This window comes from Ovis canadensis, chromosome 4, assembly GCF_042477335.2.
Source record: "Ovis canadensis isolate MfBH-ARS-UI-01 breed Bighorn chromosome 4, ARS-UI_OviCan_v2, whole genome shotgun sequence".
Lineage (NCBI taxonomy): Eukaryota > Metazoa > Chordata > Mammalia > Artiodactyla > Bovidae > Ovis > Ovis canadensis.
In genome coordinates, this window is record NC_091248.1 from 127,352,642 (window position 1) to 127,369,744 (window position 17,103).

Consider the following 17,103-nt stretch of genomic DNA (forward strand, 5'->3'; position numbering starts at 1 on the left):
GCTTCAGTCGTGTCCGACTCTGTGACCCCATGGACTGTAGCCTGCCAGGCTCCTCTGTCCATGGGATTCTCCAGGCAAGAATACTGGAGTGGGTTGCCATGCCCAATTCCAGGGGATCTTCCCCACCCAGGGATGGAACCCCCATCTCTCACCTCTCCTGCATTGGCAGGTGGGTTCTTTACCACTAGTGCCTCCTGGGAAGCCCTTTGTGTTTAATAAAAATCATTTTTAAAAGGCTGTTGTTAGGCAGAGCACCAGAGGACCAAGGTGGCTTGGAGATGCGGAAAGACCCCAGGGGCTGAGCTGGTCCTTCTCCGCCCCTGGAAACCTGCTAGCAGACAAGCAGCACCCTGGATCAGGATTCAGGCGTGTGGGTTCTGGAGGCCTGAGTTGATAGGGGCAACGTGAACTGTGTCCAGGTGTGGGGCCTGAGCGATTCGGGAGTGGGGTGGTGTGATGGTGCCTGTGGGTCCCGAGAGGTGGCAGAGACAGTGGCTGGAGGATAGAGGGGACAGGCAGCCTCTGGCGCACGTGAGCACCCCCAGAAATGACTAGGGGTGTGCACTGTGGGCTCCTGGGGAGGAATGACCCCACAGAGTCCTGGGGGCGGGGGAGCGCTTGGTCTGTATGTAACAGCCTGTTTCAGGCTGCTGGAGCAGGACACTGGTCACCGCTTTCTCACCTTGCCTCTGTGCTGGCTCAGGGGGCCTGTTACCATGTTTTCTCTGCCAACGCCCTCGACAGCCCGGCCGCCTGCCCTGTGTGCCCCTCTTTATTCCAGCTGCAGAATCCCAGGGACAGGATTGATGTGACTAGTCACCGTCCCTTGGACAGAGCTCATTTTCCCCGCGCTTCCCATGTGACCTGTGAGCCTAGAGCTGGCATCCCAGGCGCAGGCCCAGTGGCCCTGCTGAAAGTTTCAGTCCTGGAAACTCGGAGATGCCTGAGCACGTGTTCCTGGAAGGGAGGGTCAGCTGACAGGCTCCTGGGGTCTGACTTGTCCAGCCTTGGATTCTGGTTTCTCCCTCACTTTTACGTGCAAATCTCTCTGCCCGCCCCCCCGCCCCTCCCCCCCGCCCCTCCCCCCCGCCCCTCCCCCCCGCCCCTCCCCCCCGCCCCTCCCCCCCGCCCCTCCCCCCCGCCCCTCCCCCCCGCCCCTCCCCCCCGCCCCTCCCCGGGATAGGTGGAGGGCATGTTAGTTTTGATTGGATTTTAGCTCTGGTTAGGGTGCTGGAGTTGGAACAACAACAAAAAAATCCCCATTGGACCTTCTTTCTGTTCCCATGACCTCTGCCTGGCTGGTATATGATAATATTTGCAGTCCCTTCTCCCTAATGCCTGGAGAGGGTTATATAAAGGGGGACTGTTAGCTTGGCCAGCACTCTGAGTATAGTCAGGAAATCTTGCAATATGAGAAAATCAAGGGACAGAGCCAGTGAATACAACAGTACCACTTATGAAGTGAAGTGAAGTCGCTCAGTCATGTCTGACTCTTTGTGACCCCATGGACTGTAGCCTACCAGGCTCCTCTGTCCATGGGATTTTCCAGGCAATAGTGCTGGAGTGGATTGCCATTTCCTTCTCCAGTCCCACTTATGGGACGATGTTAAAAAAAAAAAAAGGTATCATTGAGAGGTTGTATTCTGTGAATACAATGAAATTAGAAATACAGGCACACCTGCGAGATATTGTGGGCTTGCTTTCAGACCGCTGCAATAAAGTGAATATTGTAATGAAGCGTCACGTGAATTCTTTGTCTCCTAGTGCATATAAAAATTCTGTTTACACTATAGTCTGTTTAGTGTGCAGTAGGATTATACCTCAAACAAAACAATGTATGCCAACTTAATTTAAAAATACTACATTACAAAAAAATTCTAACCCTTATCTGAGTCTTCAGTAAGTCCCACAGTAACATCAAAGATCACCGATCACTGTAATGTAATATGTTAACATTATTTCATATCGTGATAATGAAAATGTATGCAATATTGTGAGAATTAGAAAAATGTGACACAGACAGGATGTGAGCAGATGCTGTAGGAAAAATGACACAGGTAGACTTGTCCAACACAATATTGCCATAAACCTTCAGTTTGTAAAAAAATTCAGTTTGTAAAAAAATGCATCATCTGTGAAGTGCAATAAAAAGATGTACACCTATGATTAACAAAAAGATGACAAAATGAATGAATGACTGTGAAAACACCACCTTACAAACTTTGAGTCATGCAACCATAATTTAACCCTTAAATATATTCATCAGAAGAGAGGACTTCTTGATTTTGAAAATCAAGAAGTCAAGAGTTTAACTTAAAAAGTTAGGAAAAGAACAACAGAATATACCCAAAGAAAGAGAAAAAATAATAAGAAAGGTAAAATTTAATTAAAATAGGAGCTCAGATTGCTTTATTTGGGAAGGCTTTCAACCTCTAATGATAATTCTTCATATATAAACAGAGAATAGTGGGGAAAATATCCCCAAATGTTTTAATGAGGCTAGTATAACCTTGAAAATGAAACCAGACAAGGACAGGACAATGAAGGAAAATTTTCAGCCTGTCTCACATGTGAGGTTCTCCACAAAAATCCAAAATAAAATCTTGGCAAGTCAAATCCAGAAATATATTTAAAAATGTATCATGACCAAAAAGGGTTTATTAAAAAAATATAAAGAGGTTTCAACATAAGGAAAATCTATTAAAAAAATATACCACTGCAACAGATTAATGGAGACAGGGCATGGTCATCTCAGTATATTCAGAAAAAGCAGCCTTCCTCCTCCTCACCTCAGTATGCCTTCCTCCTCTGCTATTTTTTTTAAAATGAAAGTATAGTTGATATTAGCATTATGTTACTTTCAGATATATAACATAGAGATTCAAATTGTTTATAGATTATACTCTAAAGTTATTATAATAAAATACTGGCTATATTCCCTGTGCTGTACAATGCCTGTTTGTAGCTTATTTATTTTATACCTCTAGTTTGTACCTGCGAGTGGCTCAGACGATAATCTGCCTGCAGTACAGGAGACCTGGGTTTGATTTCTGGGTCAGAAAGATCCCCTGGAGAAGGGAATGGCAGCCCACTCCAATATTCTGGCCAGGAGAATTCCATGGACAGAGGAGCCTGGCGGGCTACTACCCCTATCTTGCCCCTCACTCCTTCCTGCTCCCCACTGGTAACGGTTAGTTTTGCTCTCAATATCTGTGAGCTTGTTCGCTTTGTTACATTTCTTCATTTGTTTTATAGTTTAGATTCCACGTATAAGTGATAACATACAGTACTTGTCTTTCTCTCTCTGATTTATCTCACTAAGCATGATGCCCTTCAGGTCCATCCATCTTGCTGCAAATGGCAAAACTTCATTTTTAATGGCTGCGTAGTATTCCATTGTGTGTGTGTGTGTGTGTGTGTGTGTGTGTGTGTGTGTATATATATATATATATATATATATATATATATATATACCATATCTTCTTAATCCATTCATCTGTCAGTGGACACTTAGATTGCTTCCATATCTTGGCTATTGTAAGTAAAGCTCCTATAAACATTGTGTGTGGGCGCTCAGCCGCTCAGTTGTGTCCAATTCTTTGTGACCCCATGGGCTGTAGCCCACCAGGCTCCTCCGTCCATGGAATTCTCCGGGCAAGAATACTGAAACAGGTTGCCGTTTCCTTCTCCAGGGGATCTTCCCGACCCAGGGATGGAACCCGTGAGTCTTGCGTCATCTGCACAGGCAGGGGATTCTTGGCCACTGCACCACTGCATCGGGTGCCTGTATCCTTTCAAATTAGGGTTTTCATTTTCTTCAGATACCTATCCAGGACTGGGACTACTAGATCATACGGTAACTATATTTTTAGTTTTTTGAGGAATCTCCATACTGTTTTCCATGTGATGGCACCAATTTGCATTCTCATCAACAGTGTAGGAGGGTTCCCTTTTCTCCACATCTGATTACTTGTTATTCGTGCTCTTCCTACTCTTCTTTATCTTTTAAAAACTCACCCTCTCATGGGTAAGACTTTGCAGCTGTTCCCTCTTCCTGGAATATTCTGGAAAATTATGCTCCCAGACATTCCCAGCGCTCTCTTGTCAATGAGATATCTGTATAGCTGTCATCTCATGGAGACATTTTCTAAACGCTTGGCTCAACAGCTCCCTATGTGTGCTTTTCCCTATCAACAGCTTTATTTCCTCTGCCACAGTGATCACAGACATGACCTTGTTTATTTATTTGTTGGTTTGTTCATTATCTCTCTCTTCAAATGTAAGTACCAAGGGCAGTGGGACTCTGTCCATCCACAGCCCAGAACAATGCCTGGTACAGGTTAGGTGCTGTATAAATACTGGTTGTGTCAGCTGACTTGGGTTTCTTGGCCGTTACTGGGGCATACTCAGGAAATTTTACTGTCTAGAGAATTAAACTTGTTAATTGTTTTAAGTATAAGGAAGTCTTTTTGAGTCTGCAGTTAACAGCAAAGTTTATATGTCACTCTCATCGACATTCAGTTGAAAGTTTATTGATTTCAATTTTTCAGTTTTCTTTAGGTACTCTGGAATGAAAATAGTCCTTAACATTTTTATAATTTTGCAAAACCTGTAAGCCCCAAGCATTCTACCTGTGGTGTCTACTGGAAAGTTGGACCTTTTGGGGGGAATTATGTAATTTATATATTTCTCTTTTTGTCCGTGAATCCAGCAAATGGAATTTACTTCGTTTTTAAGGTGCAAGTTGTGTGAGATGATCGGTTGACTGTGTCCTGAGGTGTAGGCTGCACATAGTTAGCCACGCCGCTTGTCAGATGCCAACGGGAAAGACGCGCCCTCTAGCGCACATTTCGAGAACTGATGTGGCGTGAATTGGACTTTGTTTTCTGAGGCCTGCCTGGCCGCGTTTTTATTACAGTGTACAAATCAGGGACTATGCAGGCCGTTAGTAAATATTTGCTGGATGAATAAATAGAACCATGAGGCTTTCGAGTGCCCTATGGAAGTGAGTGAAAAAAAAATCAGAGCTGTAAACTGTCCCCTTAGAGATGAAGTGAAGGTTGATGACCCAAAGGCTGATGAGAAGAGAAACATGGAGGTAATGAATTTCAACATACATTTCTCGTCTGAGTTTCAAGAGGGGAGAAGAAGAAAACATGGAGTAACTTTCCAAAGGGAATGAGCCAAAAATCTGGCGATGAAAGTTTGCTCATCAAAATTTATTTAAAGGGACTTTTAAAACGGGAATAGGCCCCAAATGGGGTGAGGCACAAACTCTACAGGCTGCCGAGTCGACCACAGGATGAGAGAAAAAGAAGAATGTAGTAAGAGTGGGAAAAACAAAGGCCAGCTGAAAATGGTGGGTTGTTTTCGTCTGTAAGCAAAAATTTAAAATATAGACGTTACACTTACATGTGGCATCCAAAATGTGGCACAAATAAGCCTGTGTATGGTGGGCTTCCCTGATAGCTCAGTTGGTAAAGAATCTGCCTACAGCGCAGGAGACCTGGGCTCGATTCCTGGGTCGGGATGATCCGCTGGAGAAAGGATAGGCTACCCACTCCAGGTGTTGGCTTCTCTTGTAGCTTAGCTGATAAAAAATCTGCCTGTAACGTGGGAGACCTGGGTTCGATCCCTGGGTTGGGAAGATCCTCTGGAGAAGGGAAAGGCTATCCACTCCAGTATTCTGGCCTGGAAAATTCCATGGAGTGTATAGTGCATGGGGTCACAAAGAGTCAGACATGACTGAGCGACTTGCACTTACACTTTCACGCCCATAGGTGGTGCTAGTGATAAAGAACCCACCTACCAAGGCAGGTTAGACCTAAGAGACGCCAGCTGGATCCCTGGGTCAGGAAGATCCCCCTGGAGGAGGGCATGGCAATCCACTCCAGTACTCTTGCCTGGAGAATCCCATGGACAGAGGAGCCTGGTGGGCTACAGTCCATGGGGTCGCACAGAGTTGGACACGACTGAAGCAGCTTAGCATGGCAAACCCATCTATGAAACAGAGACAGAATGGCGGATATAGAGAGCAGATTGGCGATAGGAGCAGACTCCTCCAAAGAGGAGGGGGTTGAGGACTGGGTGGAGTGGGAGGTTGGGGCTAGCAGATGTAAGCTTTTATATATAGCATGGATAAACAGCAAGGTCCTCCTATATAGTACAGAGAACTATATTCAGTATCCTGTGATAAACCATAATGGAAAAGAATACATTAAAAAGAATACATCAACATGTAAAAAAAAAAATAAAATAAAAAGAATACATATAACTGAAACACTGCTGTACAGCAGAAATTAACACAAAATTGTAAATCATCTATATGTCAATAAAAATATTGATAATATATGGCTGTTATTAGGAAAATTTGAATACTTATTGGATATTTGATAATATGGAATTAATAACTAGGTTATTGTGCTTGTACAATGAAAGGACTTTTAGTGTTCCTACGCAGGGAATGCAATGCTCTCTGAAATTTGCTTCAAGACCTTCTGGGGCATGGGTGTGAGAAGGTGCAGCTAGAGACGAGGAACTACTGACTGTGTGTTGATGATTTGAAGCTGGGTAAGAGGGGACTGGGGGTCATTACAGCGTTTTGTCTACCACTATCATGTATTAGAAGATTTCTGTAATAACAAGGTGAAGTATCTTCGAGCCCAATCCTTCAAGCCCTTAGAATGTTCCCTTCTTAATACTTCTGAAAAAGCGGAAGTATTGGGGCAGGGAGGAAATGATTGAGGCTGATTTAAAGTCTTGGTTTTGAGCCCTTTCCTTTTGTCCAAAACATGAGGATGGGGAGGAGTCCAGAGGATGCTCTCTTAAGGGGTGATGCCATATACGGGTCTCTTCAAGATGAGGAAAGATGATCTAATTATTAAATAGGTAATTGGGCCAAATTGCTTCGTGGTCGAATCGACTTAAGGATACATTAACCGGAAAATTTGAAAACTTTCCCAAATGCTACTGAGGAAATAAAATTGCCTTAAAGACAATCAGCTAGTTGAGTATGAATCAATTTTTGACCTCGAGAATGGCAGTTCTAAGCTGGAATGTCTTGAAGGTTTTTGTTGTTGTTGTTGAACTAAATGTGTTTAAAAGGAAAACTGACATAAAGCACTTCTGAGAGAATCCTAGGTCTTTGGCGTGATTACGATCACAGAGGAGTCTGATCCCTTGGGGTGGAGGTGGGGTGCAATGCCTCTGAAATATCAAGAGAGCCGGTGGGGGATGCTGAGCCCTTGCCTGGATTTCAGAGGTTGAGGCTCAGCTGTAACAGAGTTCTCTGAGTGAATGGCTGCTCTTTTGAATTTTTGGAAGTCATTTCGGTGTTTGCCTGACCTTAGAAAAATTCTAAGGAACGCTAGGAATGCCTAGGGAGTGTATTGAGAAAGGCAGCGTTAATTCAGCTTCCAGTAGAGACAGGTTCTGGGCTCCACACTCTGGGTCTTCTTTCTGGATGAGGTGGGATGGGCGGTGGGATGCCACGGGACTGCTGTTTGTATTGCTGGTGCTTCCACTGACTTTTCAGTGACCACCGCACGGAAATGGCTGAGGTTGGAAGAGCGTGAGTCTTGGTATTAAAACTGGGTTAGAATCCCAGCTCTGTCACTTCCAGCTGTGATCTTGGGTGAACTGGCTCCTAACGGGAATTTTCTGTTTCTCTGCCCGAAGAAAGGCATGAATGCCTGTTGGGGAGTGTCTTCCTGTTTTTTTTTTTTTTTGGTTATTTCCTAACTTAAAAAAAAACAATTGAGGTATAACTGATTTTTAGTGTTCATGTCAAGGGTGTAGCACAACAATTCAGTTATATATATATATGTGTGTGTGTGTGTGTGTGTGTGTGTGTGTGCTAAGTCGATGCAGTCATGTCCAACTCTTTGTGACCTCATAGTCTGTAGCCTACCAGGCTCCTCTGTCCATGGGATTCCCCAGGTGAGAATACTGGAGTGGGTTGCCAAGCCCTCCCCCAGGGCATCTTCCCGACCCAGGGATTGAACCCAAGTCTCTTATGTCTCCTGCACTGGCAGGCGGATTCTTTATCACTAGTGCCACCTGGGAAGCTATATATATATTCCTTTTCAAATTCGTTTCCCTTATGGGTTATTGCACAATATTGGGTTGAGTTCCCTGTGCTCTACAGTAGGTCCTTGTTGGTTATCTGTTTTTTACATAGTAGTGTGTATATGTTAATCCCCAACTCCTAATTTATCCCTCCCCCCGTTACCCTTTGGTAACCATAAGCTTGTTTTCTATGCTGTGGGTCTGTGTCATTTCGCCAGGCTTCACCCCTAAACGATATCGGGTGGTATTTGCCTTTCCCTGTCTGGCTTACTTCACTTAGTGTGAGGTGCACTTCCAAAGCACTTCCTTCAGTGTCCATTTCAGGGCTGCACCCCTGAATCCTCGTCCCAGCGCGGGACAGGCGCCACCCCGCCCTGGCTGCCTGCAGCCCACCTGGCAGGCAGAAGAGATGCATGGAGGGGAGAGTTGGGGGGACCCTTGAGCAGGGAGGGCCATGGCTGGCTCTGGGGATCTGCACCTGAGTAGGGGTGTGGCAATGCAGTGATCAGCGGGTCGGAATTTCCAGGACTTCCAAAGGCCCTTGGCAAACCCTCCAGAACTCCCACTCGGGCTGGAAGAATAAACCGAGCAGTTTCTGTTTCTCTAATTCGAGGGGTTTGAGAAATGGAAGCCAGGCTTTCTTCATTTCCACCGTGAACAGGATGGAGGCGAGTTTTCCTTGCTTGAAACCTCTCTGCTAGTGCCCCCTTTGCATGGGGTGTGAGTGCTGAGTCTGAAGTGTCCTCGCCTCATCTTTCCCTTCGAGATGCTGCAGATCCGGTGAGGCCTGAACCCTCCTTTTCTGTGTGGAATCGCCCTGAGACCAGATGAAATCTGAGGAGGCCTGGAAGCTGTGGTGGGCACAGTGCCATCCAGAAACTGGGGAGCCAAGGGGGACTAATTGGGCTGGAGAGACCCCACTTGGTGGGGATCTCAGGCCTCACCTGGAACAGGCGCATCTCAGGAGAAGGCAACATACTAAACGTTTGGGGGAGGTGATGGAAGTTCACGGCCCAAAAGTCAGACCATGTGCAGAGCTGCAGGAAGAGGCCAGACACCTGCGCCTATGTTGCTACCTGGGACCCTGCAGGTTTTTCCTTTACCTCCCCAGGCAGGCTTCCACTTTCTAGAAGCAAGATAATAGAACCTGCTTCCTATTTGTACTGATGCAGAATGTGATTTCTAGGTGGGTTATTTCTAGAAGAGTCACCAACATCTTTTGATGAAAGACTAATTCCAGGTGCTCCGTGGGGCCCTGGAGAAGCCTCTGGAACACTGCATGCCTGGGCTCTCTTATAATTCATTAGGCTTCCGGGACGCATCTCATCAAGGACAGAAGACACTGTAACCAGGAGTCAGGGGGCCTGAGTGTCATATCTTTGCTGTGAGCTTTATGTTTTTAAATAGAAGGGTGACTTTTTAGTTTCTAAGTTTTTCCTAGCTTTATTGAACTATTATTGACATATAATATATGTAAGTTTAAGGTGTATGATTGGGCTTTCCAGGTGACTCAGTAGTTAATCTGCCTGCCAGTGGAGGAGACATAGTTCCGCTCCCTGGATCGGGAAGATTACCCTGGAGAAGCGAACGGAAACGCACTCCAGTATTCTTGCCTGGAAAATGCCAGGGACAGATGAGCCTGTGAGCTACAGTCCACAGGGTCACAAAGAGTTGGGCACTACTGAGCGACTGAACACACAACAAAGTTGTATGTTGCGATGATTTGATCTTTGTATATACTGCAGCATGTCTGCCGCAGTGAGGCTAGTTAACACCTCTTCCCCTCACCTTTGTGTGTGTGTGGCAGTAACATTTGTGATCAAATCTCTTAACGACTCCCAAGTATATAATGCGATTAACCTCCTTCTCTGCTTCTCAGAAAGTGCTGACTCAGGCCCGGGCACAAAAGAAGGTCTTGTGGGAATCTCAAGGCCGCCATTGGCAAGCTAGGCTTCTGGGGACATTTTTGTTTAGCTCAGAAGTTCTTAGGAGTGTTGAATTGTTCTTCATTATCTATCCGTATTTATCTAAAATGCTCTGGAAGGTGGGCCATGGCTGGGCTGTGGTTTGTCTGAGCCTGGGACCTGGCCCTTAATCCCCCAAAGCCAGAACACCAGAGGCTCAGATGTAAGAAGCAAGGGGCCTCCGAGGTCCCTCCTGGTTTCTTACTTGTGTTCTGGCCTCACTATTGCTCTCGGTGCCCCCGTGTGGCCTTCGCACTTGTGGTTAGTGGCTCAGTCATGTCTGATTCTCTGACCCCGTGGACTGAAGCCCACCAGGCTCCTCTGTCCATGGGGATTCTCCAGGCAAGAACACTGGAGTGGGTTGCCATTTCCTTCTTCAGGGGATCTTCCCAACCCAGGGATCGAACCCAGGTTTCCCACATGGCAGGAAGATTCTTTACTGACTCAGCCACCAGGGGAGTCCAAGAAGACTGGAGTGGGTAGCCTATCCCTTCTCCAGGGAATCTTCCTGACCCAGGAATCGAACCAAGGTCTCCTGCACTTCAGGCGGATTCTTTACCAGCTGAGCGACCAGGGAAGCATGTGGCCTTAGAGCAGGATTTTTTAATAATTAATAATGTGGCCTTTATCTGCTTATTAAAAATCCTGCTCTTGCCTCCCTGCCAGCCAGCAGCCCAGGCAGCAGGGACAGATGTCCTTCTGATTAAATCCTTCGGGTGTGATGATAAAACCTGTGGATGGAGCAGCTGCCTTCGGCATTCGTCATCCCATCTCCTTTCCAGCGAGGGGATTATAGCACCTTGAGACACCCAAGTCTAGACAACTACATCAGTAACACATGCCACAAGAAAGAAAGTGAAGTGAAGTCACTCAGTCGTATCTGACCCTTTGCGACCCCATGGAATGTAGCCCACCAGGCTCCTCTGTCCATGGGATTTTCCAGGCAAGAGTACTGGAGTGGGTTGCCATTTCCTTCTCCAAATACATGCCGCAAGGGGGAGAGAAATTAGATGGTCTCTGGAGGAGAAAGTGGGTTGAGAAAATATTCTTTTTTAAAGATGGGAGAGGAGAAGGTAGGAGGGCGTTGATGGGGGTGGGGGGAATGAATGGACTATGACACAGAGAGATGATGCCCTCTTAGAGTCCGCTGAGAATGGTGATCTGACTGTAAAGACAGGGCAGGTTCTTGTGTCTTTGCTGGGGCCATTTGCGTTGCTTGATGGAGAGTTGGGAGACTCGGGCCACCTTTGGCCCAGTTTGTTCATGTTCTCCTCCCCCTGACGGCTTCAGACTTGTCTCTTCCTGACTCTTGACCTCCTTTTCCTTGGATCATTTATTTGAGAAAACTTGTAATTCCAAATTCTTTCTCTGCCTCTTTGAGATGTAACTCTTTTTAAAAGCCTCCTGCCAGTTTTACAACCCAGAACTGTCTTTCTTAAGGATGTGGGAGCTGTTTACTCCTTTGAAATGTAGCCACCTATCTCTCTTCTGCCCAGGAGGGTCAAGCCTGGCTTTGATGGGCTCCAGTGAGCAAACACACACAGCCTCATCACAGTGACAGGCTTCCCCAGCCCCCACCAGTGCTTTTCTAGCGGCTCACCCCAGCCCTGAACATCCATCCTGGTGTTTGAGTGGTTGAGTTCGGTCTTAGTCCCTGTTTTCAGAGCCTTGAATAGTCTTCCTGGCCTGGTTGCCTTTGTCTGCTGCAGTGGTTGCTATTGTTTTTATTTTTAACTGGAGGATGATTACTTTACAATATTGGGTTGGTTTCTGCCACACATCAACATGAATCAGCCATAGGTGTACATATGTTCCCTCCCTCTTGAATCTCCTGCCCACCACCCATCCCATCCCACATCTCTAGGTGGTCGCAGAGCAGCGGATTTGAGCTCCCTGCAACATACAGGAGATTCCCACTGGCCATCTATTTTGCATATGGTAATCATGGTTGTTGTCTTAATTTATCTTATTCACTTAGAGTTGATTTACAGTGTGTTAATTTCTGCGTGTGCTAAGTCACGTCAGTCATGTCCAACTCTTTGCGACCCCATGGACTGCAGCTTACCAGGCCCCTCTGTCCTTGGGGATTCTCCAGACAAGAATACTGGAGTGGGTTGCCATGCCTTCCTCCATATATCTATATATTCTTTTCCAGATGATGGTTTATCACAGGATATTAAATATAGTTCCCTGTGTTATACAGTAGGACCTTGTTGTTTATCTATTTCTATATACAAGAGATTGCATCTGCCAATCCCAAACTCCCAACCCTTCCCTCTCTGCTTGGCAAACATAAGCCTGTTCTCTGTGAGTCTGTTTTATAGATAAACTCATTTGTGTCATATTTTAGGTACCACATATAAGTGATAGCATATTGTATTTGTCATTCTCATTCTGACCTACTTCATTTAGTATGATAATCTTGAAGTCCATCCATATTGCTGCAGATATCATTATTTCATTCTTTTTTTATGGCTGAGTACTATTCCATTGTATATGCCTATACACCACGTCTTAATTCAGTCATCTGACGCTGGACATTGAGATTGCTTCCACATCTTGGCCATTGTAAATAGGGCTGCTGTGAACACAGGGGTATGGATCTTTTTGAATTACAGTTTTGTCTGGATATATGCCCAGGCATGGGATTGCTGGATCCTATGGCAACTCTAGTTCTAGTTTTTTGAAGATCCTCTATACTGTTTCCACAGTGGCTGCTGCACTTGGTCTTGATGCCTCCCCCGGGGTTTGGTTTCTGTTGCCCTCTGCTGTGGAGGCTACAAAGACTAGATCCTCATCTTCCCGGCTGGTCTCATGCCCACAGGGAAAAGCATGCCTTGGAGGTCTAGGTTTTTGCTTTGACCTGGTAGCTCCTTATTGCCTTCTTGCTTCTTGGACGTTTTTGAGAAGATTTAAGCATCTTTATCCTGTTTAGTTTTAGTTATTTTCAGTGGGAGGTTCGTGTGAATAATGTGGTAAATAGGGACCAGTAATGACCTTTTGGATTTCTCTGCCTGCCATGACTCTAGAACCTTAAACTCAGTGTCCACAAGCTCATCTCCCTGGAAAACCCCAGCCTCTCATAGCCTGAGCTCCACAAAGGCCACTAGAAAGTGTGTGATCCCAGACATCCCACAGCTGGTCAGTCCGGGGCAACCGCTAGCCTTTATATAAAATGAGAATATACCTCTTCTTCAAGTTAAGTGTTTATAAATAGGCATGTTATTTCCTAATAATAAATATTGTAGGAAACAAGGACTCTGTTTGAGTAAGACATTTAATTTCATCCCCAAACTGTCAAAATATACAAATTTAGTTACAAGACACTTTTACTGCCATCTGCCAAAATTGTAGTAAACACACATGTCCTGTTTTTGAAAGAAAACAACATATACTTTTTTTTTTTCTGAAATAAGAAATGTCTATGTTGTGAGTAGCACTCCCTTTGATCTGGCAACTTGAACGCTTGTAACAACCATCCTGAATGAGTCTTTTTTATTCTTGTGCCATTTCTAGCTCCTAAACCGATTCCTTTTTCCATCGTCCATTTCCCTGTCACTGTTTTAGTTCAGGTCTTTATTCCTAGCTTGGACTATTGCAGTAGCCTCTCACTGGTCTTGCAGCCTGACCCTGTTGCCTCCATGGGCTCAAGCTGCTCTCCTTACTCTGCCTGCCTGCGGCATTGACCCCTCTCCTGCCTGAAAGTCCTTCTGGGGGAAATTTCCAGATGCCTGTCAAGACTGCGGCTGGGCTGGAGCGCCCCTATGTAGTCTCTTTGTCCTCAGTGCGCGCTCTCCTCACTCTAGCACCTGCTGCAGGAAATGGCTGGCTTATGGGTCGGCTGATGAGTTTTTTCCCACTTGTTTTTTTTCCTCCATCTTGCAGGGTTGGCAGGCTTCCTCTTTGCTTCCATGGCCCCCCTGAACACACCTCTATAGCAGCATCTACACGCATTTTGTATCCACCACACATTTAGTCTCTTTTCCCTCATTTGATTGAGCTCCTTGAATCAGAGACGCATCTGGAGAGTCTTTGAACCTCTGTGTCTGACACTGTGCTTGGTCCTGGTAGCTTCTTCCTTTCTCGCAAAACATGTGCCTTCTTGGCTTATCCTGTTTCTGGAAGTCCAGCCCCTCTTCCTCCCGCTGCTGCCTGTGAGAGTCTGGGGAGGGAGGGGAGGAAGGGTGTCTTACCGGTAGAGCCCTTGCAGAACCCCCCTCACTTCAGTTCAGTCACTCGGTCGTGTCCAACTCTTTGCGACCCTATGGACTGCAGCACGCCAGGCTTCCCTGTCCATCACCAACTTCCGGAGCTTGCTCAAACTCGCGTCCATCCAGTCGGTGATGCCACCCAACCATCTCATCCTCTGTCGTCCCCGTCTCCTCCCGCCTTCTGGGGAGTGGTTTTGCTTCCCTTGTCATTACCCTCATGGCCACTAGGGGGCAGAAAAGTCCCATCCTTCCCTGGATCAGGGCCCAGTCAGGAACAGCCGCCTTCCCTGAAGAGAGGTCCATTCTCCAGGAGCCAATGTGTTGAAGATCATTTTGCAAACTGGTCGACTCAGCAAATAACCAAGTTGCTAAATCATGAATGAGTTATTTGAAGCTTTGATATTCCTCAGAGTGCTTACCACAGCTTCTATTTCATCTAAGAAGGAGGGAGTTTTTCTTGATCTCAGTTCATGGTCTTCTCAATTTTGGGGACATGAGATCCCATCCGGCCTGTGACCCAGCCATAACCTGACCTCCACTTCGGGCAGTGACACAGCTGGGATGTTGACTGACCCAGTGGCAGGCTTCTACCTGATGGTTTTTAATGAGTCTATTTTATGTGAAATGACCCAGTGCCCCAGGCAGGATGGAGAGAGTCTTCTTGGAGGAGGGTCCTCCTTACTAAGGAGTGGTGTTGGAGAAGATTCTTGAGAGTCCCTTGGCCAGCAAGATCAAACCAGTCAATTCTAAAGGAAATCAACCTTGAATATTCACTGGAAGGACTTATGCTGAAGTTGAAGCTCCAATACTTTGGCCACCTGATGTGAGGAACTGACTCATTGGAAAAGATTCTGATGCTGGGAAAGATTGAGGGCAGGAGGAGAAGGAGGCGACAGAGGAGGAGACAGTTAAATGGCATCCTCGATTCAATTAAGGATGTGAGTTTGAACAAAATCAGGGAGATGGTGAAGGACAGGGAGGCCTGGTGTGCTGCAGTCCATGGGGTCACAAAGAGTTGGACATGACAGAGTGACTGAACAGCAACAAGTAGGATAGGGGATGGGCGAGCCTTTGTCAGTTTCCCCTCCAAGGTGTGTCCCTCTTGGTGGCAGAATGAACTTGAAGACCAGCCCAGAGGGGAGGGGGACCCCATGGGGACAGAGCAGCCCCTCAAACCCAGTGCAGTTCACACTGCTCCTCCTTCCACAGGTTGGTCCCTGGAGGCTCGACCGACGTCAGACATTTCAAGGCCTGCAGCCTGGTGTAGCAATGTGAGCTCAAGGGCCTCTGCATGGTGACTGAAAGTCCTCTCACTGCAAGGACGTTAAGCTAAGCGGAAAAAGTCAGTCACAGAGGACAAACACCATCAGATTCCAGTCTCAGGAAGTATACAGAGTTGTCCAAAATCATAGACGTAGAAAGTAGAAGGTGGTTATCAGGGGCTGGAAGAGGGGCATTTGCATCGAATGGGCCTGGGGCTTCAGGTTTTTGGATGGAGAAGTTCTGGAACTCTACACAACGTGGAGAAGACACGTGATGCTGCTGAGCTGTACACTTCAAAATGGCCAAGATAGTGGATCCAGTGTTAAACAGTGTGAGGGTTTTTTTTTTTAACCACAATAAAATAAAATAAGGTCTTCCTCTGCGTTCGACCTCCTCCTCTAGAAAACGGCTCAGGGAAAAGGGTTTCGTTTTATGAACTCTAGGAAAGCATCGGAAGTCTAGCATTTCAAACGTTTGACTAGCTCCGGGCAAAGAAATTGACTTCCTCCGGGAAGCAGCGCGGGTCCGAGGCCCCAGTTTCTCCGGGGATGGGATTCAAGGAGGGCCCCCACCTCGGAAGGCAGGAGAGCCGCTGTTACAGCAAGCCGGGAGCGCTGCTGCAGGGCCGACGGAGGGCAGGGACGCGGTGGGAGAAGAAGGTAAGCTGTGTTTGCGGATTTCCACCCGGATCCAGAGGAAGGCTGGGGGCGGGGATCTGCGGGCCCTCCCCACCGCTGGCGCTGCCCCCAGAGGCACCCCGTCCTGGGCCCTGGGCACAGCCAGCCTTCTCCTCCGAAAGCCCCTTCGGAAGCTCGGCTGGGGCTCCGCCCCTCGGTCCCGCGGGGGCCCCCGCCCGTGGGCGCGCCGAGCTGGGTGGGCGCTGTCCCTCTTGGACTCCGACCGCCCTGACGCTGACGTCCTCACCCTGCTGATCTGGCGTCGCTTTACTGAACTTCCCCTCCCACCGCCCTCGAAACCTATTTCTAGGAACCTCTTCCTCCTCCGAATTGCTCCTGACTCTGCCCTGCTCTACCCGCGCGGCTCCTCCATCCCCTGAGCAGACCGAGCGGCCGCCTCACCCAGCGCAGCGGCCGGCGGGACCCGGCGGCGCTGAGGCTGTGAGAGACCAGGGCACTGGACCGAGGTGCGTGTGCGGCGGGGTACCTGGGCACGGGGCGCCGGGCGGGGACGGGGCAGGGGAAGGCGGCCGACCCCCAGGGCCGCCTGGAGGGCTTGCTTTCAGGGGCTCTGGGATGTCCCTCCCGCTCCAGCCTGCGGGGCCGGGTTTTTGGGGAGGGGGCACCCAGAGGTTTCCGCCGTTCCGGGAGTCATGCCCGAGGGCAGCCTTCCCAGGAAGGGGCAGTTCTGGGAGGGGCTGCTCTCCCCACCTATGAAGGCCTGGAAGAAAAACAGGGGGCACGACCGGCTCCTCGAATCCCCTAATTTCACGGCTGTGACACAGAGTACTACCCTCCCACCCCCGCCCTCGGGAATTCAGCGATAGCTGCCTGCCTCCTTGAGAAGCAGAGGGCAGGGAACCTGGCCATTTGGACACTGATTTTCCACATTCACTTTCCTGTTATTTCCCATTTCAGTTC

General features: G+C 47.6%; 1 protein-coding gene across 3 annotated transcripts in view; it reads left to right on the forward strand.

The window, feature by feature from the left end:
* GIMAP8 (GTPase, IMAP family member 8) overlaps positions 1–17,103 on the forward strand; it is a 35,377-nt gene that overhangs the window by 3,617 nt on the left and 14,657 nt on the right. The window contains exons 2-3 of one of the 3 annotated variants that reach the window (XM_069588672.1): positions 15,452–16,164; positions 16,493–16,649. The gene's annotated coding sequence lies outside the window, so the exon portion shown is untranslated. Of the gene's footprint in view, positions 1–15,451; positions 16,165–16,276; positions 16,650–17,103 lie in introns of those variants that run through there. The other 2 variants (XM_069588674.1, XM_069588673.1) reach the window with 2 other exon arrangements.